Here is a 14,728-nt window from a genome sequence, read left to right on the forward strand (position 1 = left end):
AGGTAAGAAGTAGGCGTAATCGATGCCTTTTAGTGGGATTCTAAATTCTATATTCTATTCCAAGCACTTAAATCATGGATTCCACCTTGGTATTATTCTGATCAACTTGCATCCTTGACAAAGGGCGGAGGAGGGGTGTCTCAACGGACGATGTCATTCTGTGGCTTCTTTGGGCAATTAGATTGGGCATTTAGCCATGAAATTTGCGAACATATGGCTTCTATCTGACGAAAAAGCAAACTGCTGGCGCTAACAGAGCGCTTAACAGAGGGCGGTTAGCAGCGGTGCAATGTGGGGCTTGGCTTGGACAGTTACTCTCTTGCGCTCTCGCTCTCTTTCTCTTCGCGCGCCCCCCTTCCGAGCACTTTTCGCTTCGGGTGGCTTCGTTGGTCGCCAGTCGGCTCTCAGCTCGGCAGTGTAACAGAGAATCTGCGTTCTTCGCACAACACCGACCACACGGCGGATGCTTCGCTTCGTTTCTTCTTCCGCCGCTCTCTTAAGCGCTCCGCCCCGCTCTCTGGTTCTTGGCCGTGCTGGGGCCACCGCCTGTGTGCTCTGCAGCTGTGGCTGTGGCTGCGGCTGCCGCTGTCGGGCGCTGTTCGCCAGCAGAGCCAGAAAACAGAAAACAGAAACAGAAAACAGTTACAAGATGTTCATCGAAGTGACTGGAACGCCGCAGCGGTTAAACGGAAACGGTCGCATGGACTCTTGAGCAGCCGAAGAAGCTCGCTTCCGAAATCGCTGAAAATCTAAAGCACAATCGCGTTCTTCAAGTGGAAACGTTAGCACAAACAACATAAAACGCATACACACACACCGCCCGCAGCAATCAAAGTGAAATCAAAACAACGCAAATTCCCAATATTCGAATAAGAACCATTTTCGATTCCAATTCTCAAACTGTGAAACAAGAAGTGCATTCGGTTTTCCTGCTCGTGGAGCTATTGTTATTTTTAAATCGCTGACCGCAGAATATTTTTACTGCTTAAAATAGACGGCAACACACAAAAAAGAGATGCCGCCGAAACAGAAATAAACCAAAAAACCCAAAGGGTAAAAACTCGAAAGTGCCAAAACAAACAAGAATTTCACTTAGAAAAAGTGCGTGCTCTAAAAATATACACAAATCCAACAACGCAACCAAGTGGCAACTGGGAATTTATTTTGCTGCCCCAATCCCAACACAAAACTGCATTTTGTTAAATATTCAATCTGGAAAAGCAAAGTGTCAAAGTGTAGTGCGAAAATATTTATAAATCTCTGCCAAAACATAAACAACCAAACGATAGAGGAGAATTCAACTCGCATTTCGTGCATTTTATAAGGATTTTCGTTTTTTGGAATACTAAAAAGAAAAAAAAAAGAAACAGAAGTACAAGAAGCGGAATCCATTAGTTCCGCGTTAAAGTGTTAAAACCAATTGATTCTTGGATACTTCGTGAACTTTGCATTTTGGAATACTTCAGCACCATTTTGGATATCTGTGCTAGTGAATTCTATATATATATTGCCGATCGATCTGGAGGGCAAAAGGAAATAATTTCACAAAGGTTGGTAAACAACTTCTGTTTGTGATCGCTGAGATTGTTGAGTAATAGATTGTGGCTGGTATAAAGAAATCCATTTATTGCCGTCGCAAAATATTTATATTATGCACACGTCATTAAGCATACGACAGGTTGGCCAATGTAAGAATCTGCTTGTGAGCCAGCAAGTGGCCATGAAAATGTGTAAACAAAAAATATCGCCGTATGTTTTCTGAAGAATGTGAAAATACAAAGTGTCCGAAATTACCAAAAAAATTTTCGCTTGAGAAAGGCTGAGCGCAAAAACAATAATTTTGTTATCACGATTTTTTGTAAATACCGTGATATTATAAAGAAATCTAAAACCAAATTTAAAAACGTAAAAAACCATTAATAAAATTAACAATTTTTTAAAACTTACCTTTGCTAAACTGGTTTATGTGCCTAAAATATAATAAAAGAATTTGTTGGATTCCCTTCAAAAAATTATGTTGTAAATCAAAAATATATATTTTTAAAAATATTTCTCGCCGCTACAATATAAATCTATTTTTAAAGACAAAAAACATCAATTTGATAAAATTTTCGAATTTTGTCATTTTACAAGCAGTGGAAATAACACAAATTCATTTTCTTCGTTTTTGGTTAATTTAAACGGAAAAAAAGTAAAAAATGCTGTTATTAAATTGGGAAGAAAACTCTAACGCTGTAAAAGATCATCCTTTCAAAGGAAAGTCTCCCAACGACTGTTAGCTTGAGTTAATTGGAAAAACATAAGCAGCTGGGGTTAGGTAACTAAAAGAGCGCCACAGATTTTCCAGTGAAAACGAATCAATTTCAAACGGACCACTAACACCTGGACACAGTCGAGAGTACGATATTTACAAAGAATAACACTTGAGAGCCCCCAATACTTATAAGGCGAAGTGCTGTAAACAAAAGTCCCCGAGTGCATATCTCATTACCAGACCAAGGATCATCGTCAAAACAAAAGCAAGAATCGCAAGAAAGAACAACAAAAAATAGGCAGAACAAAAAGGCGAAACTTTTCTCATTATCAGCGCAAGTGTTTTCTGCACTCTTATTTTCCCCTTATTTTTTTCGTTTTCCTTACAAGTGGAAGTGTCAGTCAGGGCCATGGATATGGCCAACGGCAGCTGGTCAGTCTCAGTTCTCAGTTCTCGGTTCTCGGGTCTCAATAGCAAATCCCATTCTTCAGCCACCGGTAAAAACGTCATTCATAAAACCGAAAGGGGAAAAAATTATAAAACCGGGGGACATTTTTTACATCTGTCATAAATTTCCCTGCACTCGGACATAAATCTATTCTCTGCATTTTATTTGTTTATTTAAAAATTCTTGTGCACGACGAAAAGAAAAACGGAAAGACGAGAGCCATAATTTGCAACCTGATTGATGTGACAATTCCTTAATTAATTTTTGTTGGAAATACGGCATATATATGGCTGGCATTTAATTAGCAAATCTGTTTTCGGGAGAGGTAATACATCAGGGTAAATGATGTGAAGCGAGTGCAGCAGAGAAATGAGTTTATTCACTTCGCAGAATCTATTATCTGGCTCGTTTACCTTTTCGCAACCAGGTAATTGAACCCTAGTCTTGTCCTGCCTTGCCCTTCCTCCTTAGATATAAATCTATACGTAACTTTTCAATATCGTTCTGCAACCTTTCCCACGATTTGTCAATCAACATTTCCCTCTTCCTTAACTTACAAAGAATTTTGGCAATCATTTGGGAGGAGCACCCAAAAAAAAAAAAATTAAGCAAATAATACGAATTGTTGATAAGGTGTCGGCGATGTGTGCTTCTGTTGAGATCGAGTTCACTGACTCGACTTTATCACTGCCTACTTAAACTTTTTGGCTCAACATTCTTCGTTCTTCTGGCTTCTTGTTTCTCTTCTGCTGATAAGAATTGCTGGGGCTGAATCGACGAAGAAGCCGCAGCTATTACGATTGCAATGCACTTTGAGTAGTCGGTCAAGAGCCGAGGTTTCTGGATTTCTCGATGATGAAAAATGCCTGATTCTAAGTGAATAAGATTAAACTTTGTTAAGGGATGTTTTAAATTTTCAAAATAATAAATTAGTGTCATAACATTTTTAATAGTTTTTTTAGAAAGAAAAGCTATTTACAGATTTGCGCTTATCGTTAAATCTAAATTTATTTATTTCATTTAGAGAAAGCGAGGAACCTTTTAATATAATTTAATATGCTGTTGCGAACTTTTCTTTTTATCTGCTTCTCAAGACTTGGCAATTTCCATAAATTATGCACCTTGTCATGTCAAATAATAGTTAAAAGTGCATTTTCTTATCATGGCAACTCCGCAAAGTATGCCACAAATGAGAGAAACGCAAAATTCTCCTTGAAAATAAATAGTCTATAATTAATTGGCAAAGTGGAAGAAAATATTAGCAAGTAAATTGCGAAGGTGCCGCTATTCCGGTCCAATGACGATAACTTCAAGATATCAAAACCTGCCACTGAAATCAGGCACTGGTCAACAAATATTTCCCAGTCATAAACATGGTTGGAAATGCAGAATGCATTTATTTTTCCGCACCAACCCGCGCTGGCCCACCCAATTAGCCTCGACTGCTTGTGCAGTAAATAAGCCACAAAAAAAAAAAGAAAAATACACAAGAAGCTGAGTAAAAAAAAAACAAGAGCGGAGGATGAAAAGCTGGCAATAGAAGAAAATATTTTCTGCGCCATATTTTGCAGCCAACGCACATAAATAAGCTCTAGACCAAGAAGCCAAAAAGGCAACAGAATGGGCTGGGCGTACCATACGAAAGTTGGTCGCATTGTTGCCGCTCTGTTATGGTTGGCATCTGGCCAAAAAGACATGGCCAAATGTGCGCCAGTTCTCGCTGCCTAGCCATCATCCAAAATTCAGCCTCCCATCGTCCCTTCTTCTGCTTTTTTGCCCGATTTCTGTTGTCGGCTCGCTAATAAATAATTTTAATTGTGTTTCCTTTAGCTTTGCTCTTTCATTTGGCTGCTCCACTTCTTTGGTAATAAAAAGATTTCCATTGTTGCACTACTAGCTCTGCTGCGGAAAATGGCTAAAACAAAAAATATAAAAAACGTGATCAACAGCAAATTGAGTTCGCCTTTATGACTTGGCCAATTTGCACAGTGTGTGTGTCTGTGTGTGTGTGTGTGTGTCTTATCACTCTGCAGCGACAGCATTGAGGTTGGCCAGGTTTTCCCTTATTTCTCTTCTTTTATTTTTCTTTTTTTTTTGCACTTTTCTGTGCAGCACACGGCTAGTGTCTCGTCCAATCTTCGGTCGACAAATATGTCGAGTGCTTGACTTGGGCAAACTTTGTCACTGATAAGACTGTTGAACACCCCGATCAGCCCGCCTTCTGCTCGTATTGGGAGCTCTTCAATTTTATGCTGCCACACTGGGGGAAAAACAGTTTAAAGCTTTGTTTTTTCCAAAAAGAATTCATAATTATATATGAGTCAGTACCTAACAATACACGTTTTATAATAATTTAATTCTTAACATAGAAACGATTTGCATTATGAAAATTTGATTTATTCGTTTCTTAACATATAAATGATTTGCTTAATGGAAAATTATATTTTGCAATTCAAAGAAAAATAATCGGTGAGATTTTTTAACTTGTTAAATATACAATTTGATTATCTTGTTTTTTGTATCCCCATTAAAATATTTAATAACAAAACTAACTTCCCAATATTTTGCCGTGCAGCAGAACTATAATAACCATACGCCACGTTGCACTGAAACTGAAATGAAACGAAAGTTGTCTTGGTAGTATACTTTTTTTTTTGGCGACTTGGTCACGTCTTCAATGCACTTTTGCCACTTGATGGTTGAGGGGGCGGGGTGCCACATGAAGGTGGGTGGAAGGGGGTGGAGGGGTTGTTCATCGGTGTGCAGTGACATTTATTGTTGCTTCTGCTGCAAAATCAGTTGGTCCCTGCACGAGTGTCTATATATCTATAGCCAATGCACGGGTATCTACATACAAGACACGCCCACTCACACAGGCGATGAGTTTTATAGGCGCTTTCAATACTGGGCCAAGGTAGTTTTTATCTTTTTACTTTGCCATTTTATTGTTGATGTGATGGCTGTTTCTTTTATTGTTGTTGCTGCTGTTTTTGTTGTTGTTGGCCCGTCTGGCAGCTTTAGCCGATTTCGTTGTTGTTGCTTTTGTTGCCTTTTGTAATTGCAATTTGCAATCCTTGAACAACTTTTGTTCTCTTTTCTTTGCCCATTCTCTCATTGCCTGCTGTCTCTTTAATTTTGCATTACTCATTTTATTTTATTTATTTATTTATTTTTCCTGTGCCAGATGCTGGGGAAAATCTACAGAAAAGCACGTGCTTGATGGCAGCATTTTGCACAATTATGAAACAATTGTGAATTGAAATCGTTCTCGTAATTTTAGTAATTTATTTCACAGAAAAATATTCTTCTGCATTGTTTTATACATTTTACCATTTATTTCTATTTCTCTTGGGGAAATACTTTTTCCAATTTAATTTGTACACGCAAAATCCCTTAACAGTAATGATTTAAAACATTTACAAATTGCAAGAAGCTCTTTCGCATTTCAAATTTGATTTTCCATTTGGTTTGTTAGTTTTATGTTGGTTTTCGATTTTCCAATGACGTCTGGCAGAAAATTTCCATTGGATCGAGACAATTGGCAGCCAAGTCAAGTCAAATGAATGCAATTGGCACACAAACACACACACACACAAGCAGGTCATCCCAACCCCCTTGGTAACCCCCTTCAGCACGCCCCTGCACTTGTATATCTCTTATTCGATCAACCTTCCTTTCTTGGCTTGACTCTTTTGGTTCGTTTTTCAAACAATGCCAAGCTGTCAAAGCTATTGATTTGAGTGTGCGACTTATGTTTGCCATGCGAACGCCTTTGAACGCCCACCCACATCCACGCCCCCTTTTCCCACCCATTTCCACGCCGCCACCCTCTCCCATTTTGCCCTTCTATCTCGGTGCCCTTCTCTCTCTTGTCTACGTGTTGCAATCAATGAGTTTTCCTTGGCAAGCGCTTTTCTTCTGCGCTTTTGTCCTCCTGGCTTTCTCCTCGTTTTGATCCTTCCTTTCACTTCTTCTCCGTCCCTTTTCACACTTTACCTCCCTTTCCCTGGCTTTCTCACCCCCTTTCCCCCTCACATTTCCAATGCACATGTGACTGCATCTGAAGGCAAAAATGCAGAGCGAGCACCAAAAAACAAAAAAAAAAGAATCGAAGCAAGGGAAGCGTACATTTTCCACTGCACAAACTTTGTTGCCAAGCTTGTTTTACTTAAATTGTATTTGTACAAGGCTTCAACACTGCCACTTTTCACCCCGAGCTCCTGTGGAAATTGCCTTTTTTGAGCTACCAAAAAAGTGCTAACTTGTAGTTTTTGCCAGCGCCTGTTAGTTGGTCTTAACTTTTCGCTTTTTGCCCCAACCAATTTGGAACTGAGAGGAGAAACAATGTAGAAGTTTGCTGTTTCTTGGCCATATAAACCAGAATCCAGCTAGTGCAGGCAATGAACCAAAAATCTAAAGCCAATTCATTGGCCTTTGCCCTCTGTTGTGCCGAAGGGAAAATATAGGAGAAAGGTAGCCATAAACCAGACTTTCCAGTTCCTGAATTCATGGGCATAATCTACGACCACGTCCTTGTTACCCACTCCCGATTCATTCGACTTCTGCCCGAAGGCCTTTTGTTTAGATTTATTGCTTTTCCTGCTTGTGCCCCAGCCATCGTTTCTCTCTTCGGGTTCTTTTCAGTTAATAATTGATGAACATTGTGACCGGTGCACAAAGGACACTCCTGCACTCCCCCACAAATCTGGCCAGAGATCATCTCCAAGCACACACACACATTCGTACTATGCCATGGCATCCCATTCCATTCGGAGCCTATTCATATATGCAGAGAAGACATGTCAATCACACTGATTCAATTAAGTGAAGTGCAAGCCACACAGCAAACAAGCGAACACCAATACAAACAGACTCAAGGGTTTAGTCCAGGCAATTCAGAGCCGACCTCAAAACAATTGTTTGCCTTTGTTCTCCAATTGCGCTCACAAGTAGGCTATGCAAATGCTCGGGCTCTGCAATTGGAATTCGAAACAGCGATAAATAAGTGATTAAAATAAATATAATGTCTTCAAGACAGTTTCAATACTTGTAGAAAATCCTTAGCCTTGCTAAGGAAGAAACTCCTTGGGTAGATTGCAAATTTATATTGGATATTTTTCGTACAGCATTCCTTTTCAGTTATTTTCCTTCGGTCTGATAGATGAAAATTGATTTAAGTCGCTTGGTATTAATTTTAGGTAAAGAAATTTGAAGAAGTTTTGAAATAGGAATAGGAGTAGATAAAAAAGAAAATAAGAAGAAGATAAATATATTAATATAAAATTTCTCAATGCAATCGCAATCAGTTTATAATATTTTTAGAACTGAAAATAAACGATTCTTAAGCCTTGATATGTGAGCTTGTACTTAAATTATTATTATGTTTATAATAAATTGCGATTCATTTTTATATATAAGATATAAAAGTTTAATTTATTCCCTAATAGAAATAAACTGAGTAAGGGGTTATCAGCTGCTGTGACTAAAAAGCGCTCTGTTTAGTCACATAAATGGCATAAATCACAATCGACTGGTTCTTCCTCAATTCCCTCATCTTTTAGAAACCTGAACGAACACACTCGGCTGTCAACAAAGTCATTGCAGGTGTTAAGGCGTGAACGTGCACACCGAAATATATTAGTGGGGGAATGAGTGTTAAGGACTGCTGTTAACTGCTCAAAGGACTAAAATCATGTGCCAAATGCCTTCGAGCGGCAACTAAAAGTCGTAAGCAACAGGAGCAACAAAAGCAGCCACTGCGATGAAGATGCTTTAATGATGACAGCCCGGGAAAACGAGAAAAACGCAGCCCAAAGCCAAGGACCAAAATATATCCCCTTCACTCGAACTCATAGGCACACAGAAATAAATACTCATTTAAGACTAGGAATTCGTCGAAATGGCAGCTTACTTATTGGAAAAAAAAACTATATAACAATACGGTTATTGCTTACAAAAATATTGATTAATTTAATTCAATCGATTATTGAAAGTCCAAATTATTTTTGAGAAGGAAAACGTTTATTTAGGTTGATACCTAAATTATACCTTAATTCATAAAGTTTTATAAATAAAATTTTAGAGGTGTTGCGTAGTAAATTTATAAGTCTTTTTGTCGTCTCCAAGTTAAAAAGATTTCCCTTGTTATACAACCTATTTACAAATCAAAAGCAATATTTTTTTCTGTGCAGTTCATTGTTTTTTTCGTACTGAGTGTGTCGTGTGTGTTCATGTTGAATGATTGCCGACGCCTGCTGCTGACAAGTGTTGCGTGTTTTGAATATGGTCCCACATCCATTCAGAAAGTACGTCTATACTCGCTCAAGTATGTCCTTTCGACTTGTCGCCTAATGACAAAGCAAAGCGAATTTCAAGCTCTTCAAGTGCTTTGTTTGCCGGCTCATAGCGATGTTGATTGGCGCTGTCGAGGGTTTCGGCTCATATTGAAAGTGTCCTTCAATGAGAACATATGTTTGATCTGTATCAAAAGGAAAAAGAACCCTTAAGTAACTCGTTTAGGGGGTTGGGTTGAGGTCTAATTCATTTCTTTGCAAGGAAAGCAACAGATGGTGACTAATAAACAAATAAATATACAAAGAAATAACAAAATAATTCACTATAGTATACCATAATAATAATAATATAATAGAATATCTAATATATGTATATAATATAAATAAATAAATAATAAGTAATATACAAATTTAAGAAATATAAATTAAATTCTTAACACTTTTTGTATAACTTGTTCTCCCTTTCTAAAATCTTTCCAATTTAAAACTGTCTTTTCTATTTTCAAAGGCAACACCAATAAACTGTACATTTTGTGGACTCAGCTCTTATATTTAAACTCTTAAATGAACGGTAAATAAACCCGCCCAGAAAAACGCCCTGAATAGAGGCAGCTGCAACTTGGTGAAATCCTTTTGTTGATTGACTCACCTTGAATGCCGGCAACTTTGCCTTCTAGCCTTCCAGCTGACCCGAAAGTTTGTTAATGCCATTCCCCGAATGGCGATAGAATCCCGGCTATGCAAACTGCTGCAGCTGCTGCTTAGCTTCATTTTAATTTTTAGCTGCTGGTGGATAAAAAAAAAAGAAGAGCAACGAACGAAACTTTATCGTCGGCGCTTTTGTGTTCCACCTTTCATGCTGCATTGCAAATTTTTTCAATGTTGCGAAAGGAGATTATGGGGTGGCGAAAAGTTTATAACACTCGTTTCATTCAAAGTTCGCCGGCAGGGAACAAAGTCGTGGACAAGTGGGCGGATTTACTGCAGCACTCCAGGGGTCATTCAATGGTTCATCAATCATGCCACGCCCTCCAATCACGACACCAAGTGTCGAACGGAGGGCTCAGTTCGAAGGTTCAGTTATGCCCGCCATATGTTGCCCACATTCCCTGGTTTAGTCGCCTAAAAGGCTGCAGCAATTTCGTTGATTAGCCTTCTGTGTCTGCGGGAACTTCCCTTCCACCTTCCATCTCCCTCCGCCCACCGCCCACCTTTCTCACCCGCCCACTTTTGTGTTTGTTATGGCAAAACATAAAAACTAAACGTTAAACACACACACACACACGTACATATGCTATGTAATTGATACGAAACGGAAAGTGGGAAAGAGCGAGGGAAAAGAAAAGAAGATGCCTCAGCAGTTTGCACAGTTCGTGCCTTTATATGCAGGTATTCCTTTGTTAGGGAATGGAATATTTTTGAATTTCTTAAGAATATATATAAAAAATAATAAAAAATAATTAAATTTAAGTTTAGAGAGATAATATCAATGATATGTTTAATTAACTTATGTATTTAAAATATTGTTAATACATTTAATTTTTAATATTGCAAGCTTTTTCTTCAGCCTTAAATTTTGTAGGTTTATTTTTAAGCACCCTCATATGATTTGCTTTTTTTTTTGACTCGCTCATTTTTAAATTTTATACCTTATAGTGCACTTTCTTGTTCCACTTTTAAGAGCTTTCCTTTGCCATATCTCCTCCGCTTTGCCTTTTTATGTGTGACGCTTGGTTTTTATTGCGACTTGGCTCGCCTCAAGGTAACAGGCGTTGCACGAATGTGGGTCTTCACACCACAAAGCACTCCCACTCCCACCCCCACTCGCACTCCACTCCCACCCTTCGGAACAGAGGCGCCCGGTCGAAAACCTCAGCCATTCCTCAGATGGTGGCCAACACCCAACGCAGCATCATTTGGGCCTGGCTTTATTCCCATTTCCCCGCAGCCTCCCCTTTTTGGCACACAGGTGTACGCTAATATATGGGCTTGGGGCTGGCCCAAAAGAGGCTGAGGGGGTGGTTTGGGTGGCGCGGGGGTTTCTGGCATGGGCCAAAGTCGTTTTGGGCTTAGGTCGGCGCTGATATATGTATATGGCCACGTGGCAATCGCCAGTTCCCCGTGGCATATCTCTCTTCTTTCCCCTCGTTTATTCGGCATGAGCCACATTTGAGTTTCTAATCAAGGTAATTTTATGTTTGCCAACCTCGACTAATGCCAAAATTACATTTTTAGTCGCCCTCCCAACGTATTCGCCCCTCCCCGTGTCTTGCCACTTTCAGGCTCTTGCCACACAAAGTGGTTTTTTGGCCGACACGGCGTATGCGTGATAAATGCAAGCCAACATTTGGCTTATCCTTAATGCTCATGTGAGTGGTTGGTGGTTGTCTCTGTGTGTGTGAATGTGCAAGTGTGACTCCGACTGTGACTGTGGGAAATGGGAAATGGCCATTCTCTTTGAGCTGCTAATTAGGCCAACATTGTGGGTGGGAAGCCAGCAAAACAACAGCAGCCAATTGTATTCCAAGACAAGCCATTAAAATTGCTGCAGAGGATGGGCAGCCACAAGGACGAGTAAGTAAGGATAAAACTCTGTGGCGAAGAGCCAAACAAAAGGTCGCCTTTTAGGTCGCGATTGTTTCCTTGACTCGCTGACCAAAAATAAGCAAAAGAACGAGACTGGAAAAGGGCAGCATTACAAAATGAGTCAACAAATGTCAGTAAATTAGATCATTGAAGATGTATTTAAATTCGAAAGTTAAAGCAAACAGTAAAAAAACTATAAATGTATTAGTCTCGGTTATAAGAAACCACCTTCCTTTTATATTAAACCAATATATACAATTTATCATAAAATAGTATGCTTCCTTTGCCCCATAATGTATGCTACGTATAATGTCGTCCAGCATAATGATCTGTCAGTGTGTGAGTGTGCGACCCACTTGACAACTAAATCCCGATTCGAATTGATGCATCCAATCAACCATTTGGCCAACCAGCCATCAGTCAATCAATCAATCAGTCAAGCGACCAATTGCGCCTGCGTTTAGGGTCAATAGAAGAGGAGCGCTTGTCGCCGATGAAAGTTCCACTAAGAGGGTGTCGCAAAATTGTATGCATGTATGCTTGTATGCTTGTATAAGTGAGTTGGTGTGAGTGTGGTGTGAAGTGCATCACTTAATGCATCAGCGAGCAAACGATATCTGGGCCATTGGCGCTAAGTGTTCAGAACGTTTTCATTTAACCCATGGCTAGCAGAAAATTTAATGAAAGGAAAATAGGAAAAATAGTTATGTAAATATCCAATCGAAAAAATACAAAACAAAACTTTTTTAACCTATCTTCAAATGAGCTAGTCTTGAAGCTTATAATAATTATATGCTTTTACTATTATATTTTCAGTTGACATGTTCAAAACCAACGAGGAACGCTTTACTTTACATATCGGTAAGTGTAAATTTGTGCTCCCATTACGTATGTGTTATGTTCCCCTTAAAAGCTCATTAAAAATTGAATGCATATGCAAATTCCAAGTTTTATTTGGGTTGGCAGTCAAAAGGCACGACCCAGAAACTCAGTCGAAATTGTAGCTAATCAAAAATACATATTGACACCACAAAAAGAGAGGTGTACAGAATAAAGTAAAGGAAAAAGGAAAAGAGCAAATGCCGAAGGAAGAAAAGAAAATCCCTTTTAAATGCTGATGCTGGCACATTTCAAAGCATTTTCCTCTTGAAAACAAACGAAACATGTAAAATACTTGTCTGTGTGCTTTCATCTGTGCAAGTTAAGCAATTTGCCAGTTTTTGTTTTGAATATTTGGCAAAAGTTCAACTAATTGACAGGCTCAACTTTCCGGCATCCTTTTTTCTGGCCCACTCTGCCACATTAATCATACGCCATGTGCTGCAGGCCGGCACACACATTGGATTATTATGGGCTCGAAAAGAAATTCGGGCCATCAAATGAAAATTTCATTAAATTTTAAGCTTGTTACCGACTGTCTGTCCCCCAGTCTGTTATTTGGGTCGGAATCTGGTTTTGGGGCCCCGAGTTTCTGCTGCTGCTGTTGTTGTTGCGATGACAAACGCCCCGAAAAGCTGTCATTAGTTGAAATCACATGTCATTGGCAGGGCGAAAGTGACCCGAGCATGCTCGTCATAGGAGGCCCAGGGGAGGGGCGTAGACAAAGGGGGTCGAAAGGTCTCTCTGGGGAAAGATTAGTCGACCTTTCCGGGGTGAAAAGCTGTGAAAGTTTTATGTGACGCCTTGGCTGGTTGACTTCTTGGGTTGAAGGCTAGCCTTGAGAAAACCTTCTCAAAGATTTTGTTTTTCGAAATTTGCTTGGCAAATTTTATGGTTTCCACGTGAATAAAAGGTTAGCAAACACTTTTCAATTATAAAAATTGCCAGAAAGCGATGATATAAGATTTATTATTGCTTACTTTTTATTATACAAACATTGAAAACTCCTTTTCTTAAATTTGTGTTTTAAATTTCTTTGGAAAATATTTATTTTTTGAGTGGTTTCCTATTTTCATGTTTATAATCATCTTAAACTTATAAACAACATAAAAAGTCATATATATTTTTAAATTCCTTGAGCATTAACATAAAATTAAGAGCTCTTTCACTAGCTTATTATTTAATATTTAGCCAAACCAAATAAGTAATTTTTTTTATAGATAAACCCCCTTTTAAATAACATTTTCTACTCCCATGACCTCTTGTCAAGTGTGAAATGTGTGTATTTGTGCGTTGGCTCATGTAAGTGTGTTGAGCTGTGTTGTGTTTGTGTGTGCTCGGCGGCATCTGTTGTTGTTGTTGTTGGAGGTCCTTAAATGTTTGCCTACGTGTCAGTCTTGTCATTTGCAGTTGCTCTCTCGCTCGCACAGGATACTGCTTTTATGACAGTTCATTGATATTCATTTGTCTGTGTGCCGTTATATAGAATATATATGTTCTTGGCCCGAAAACTGTCCTCTTAACCCGTCCAATGATTTTGGAGTGAATTTGGTTATGGCCAGTAAAACTTTGATAAAAAAATTCAATTAAAACGCATGAAAAGCAGCTGGAAAGAAAACAAAGCCTGTGAGGGACCACAAATCGGCTTATGGCCGTAAAGCGGGTTCCCAAACGAAACTCAATCAAAAGTGAAGTTTGATTTCCTGCATGCGACTTTACGTTATTTCCTTTTCCTTGCATACTTTGCTGCGCCGGGAAAAGTGCGGTAGAAATGCTGGCAATTTCCAAGTGCTCAGTCAACTCTGTCTCAGCCTTCCTCATCCATTTCCCCTTAACTCGGTTCCTTTCTCACTGTCTGTCGCTTTATTTCCCTGCCTCAATCAATATGGCTTAGGCAGACTCGTTATAAATTCATGTCCGGCGTTTTTCTTTATTTTTTTTTTTTGTACTAGGAGCCTTAGCATGAATATGAATGGATAAATGAATGTGAGCATGTACGGGTACAGTTGCGGTGAGAATTATAGCACTAAAAGAACATTCCAAAAACTGTAATTTTTTTGAATCAAGAAATTCTTTGCCAAATGATAAAAAAAACCAAAGAAAGGATTTTTAAAAAGCTTTTTACAAAAACAAGATTTATTTGCGGCACGGTAAAATATTTTTAAGGGTATCCATAAAATCTTCTAAAACAGAACTAAATCAAATTCTATTATCTTGAACCCAACTGTATATAAGCCATATATCCCAGTCACATTTCTTATGACAGTT

At 38.9% G+C, this 14,728-nt stretch overlaps 1 protein-coding gene across 1 annotated transcript in view; it reads left to right on the top strand.

Annotated features, from left to right (window-relative positions):
• The first annotated feature begins 574 nt into the window (after positions 1–574).
• Positions 575–14,728, top strand: part of LOC108101377 — a 49,339-nt gene continuing 35,185 nt past the window's right edge. Inside the window, 2 exon segments of the mRNA XM_043208645.1 lie at positions 575–1,550; positions 12,398–12,442. The gene's annotated coding sequence lies outside the window, so the exon portion shown is untranslated.

Source organism: Drosophila ficusphila, unplaced genomic scaffold, assembly GCF_018152265.1.
Source record: "Drosophila ficusphila isolate 14025-0441.05 unplaced genomic scaffold, ASM1815226v1 contig_607, whole genome shotgun sequence".
NCBI lineage: Eukaryota > Metazoa > Arthropoda > Insecta > Diptera > Drosophilidae > Drosophila > Drosophila ficusphila.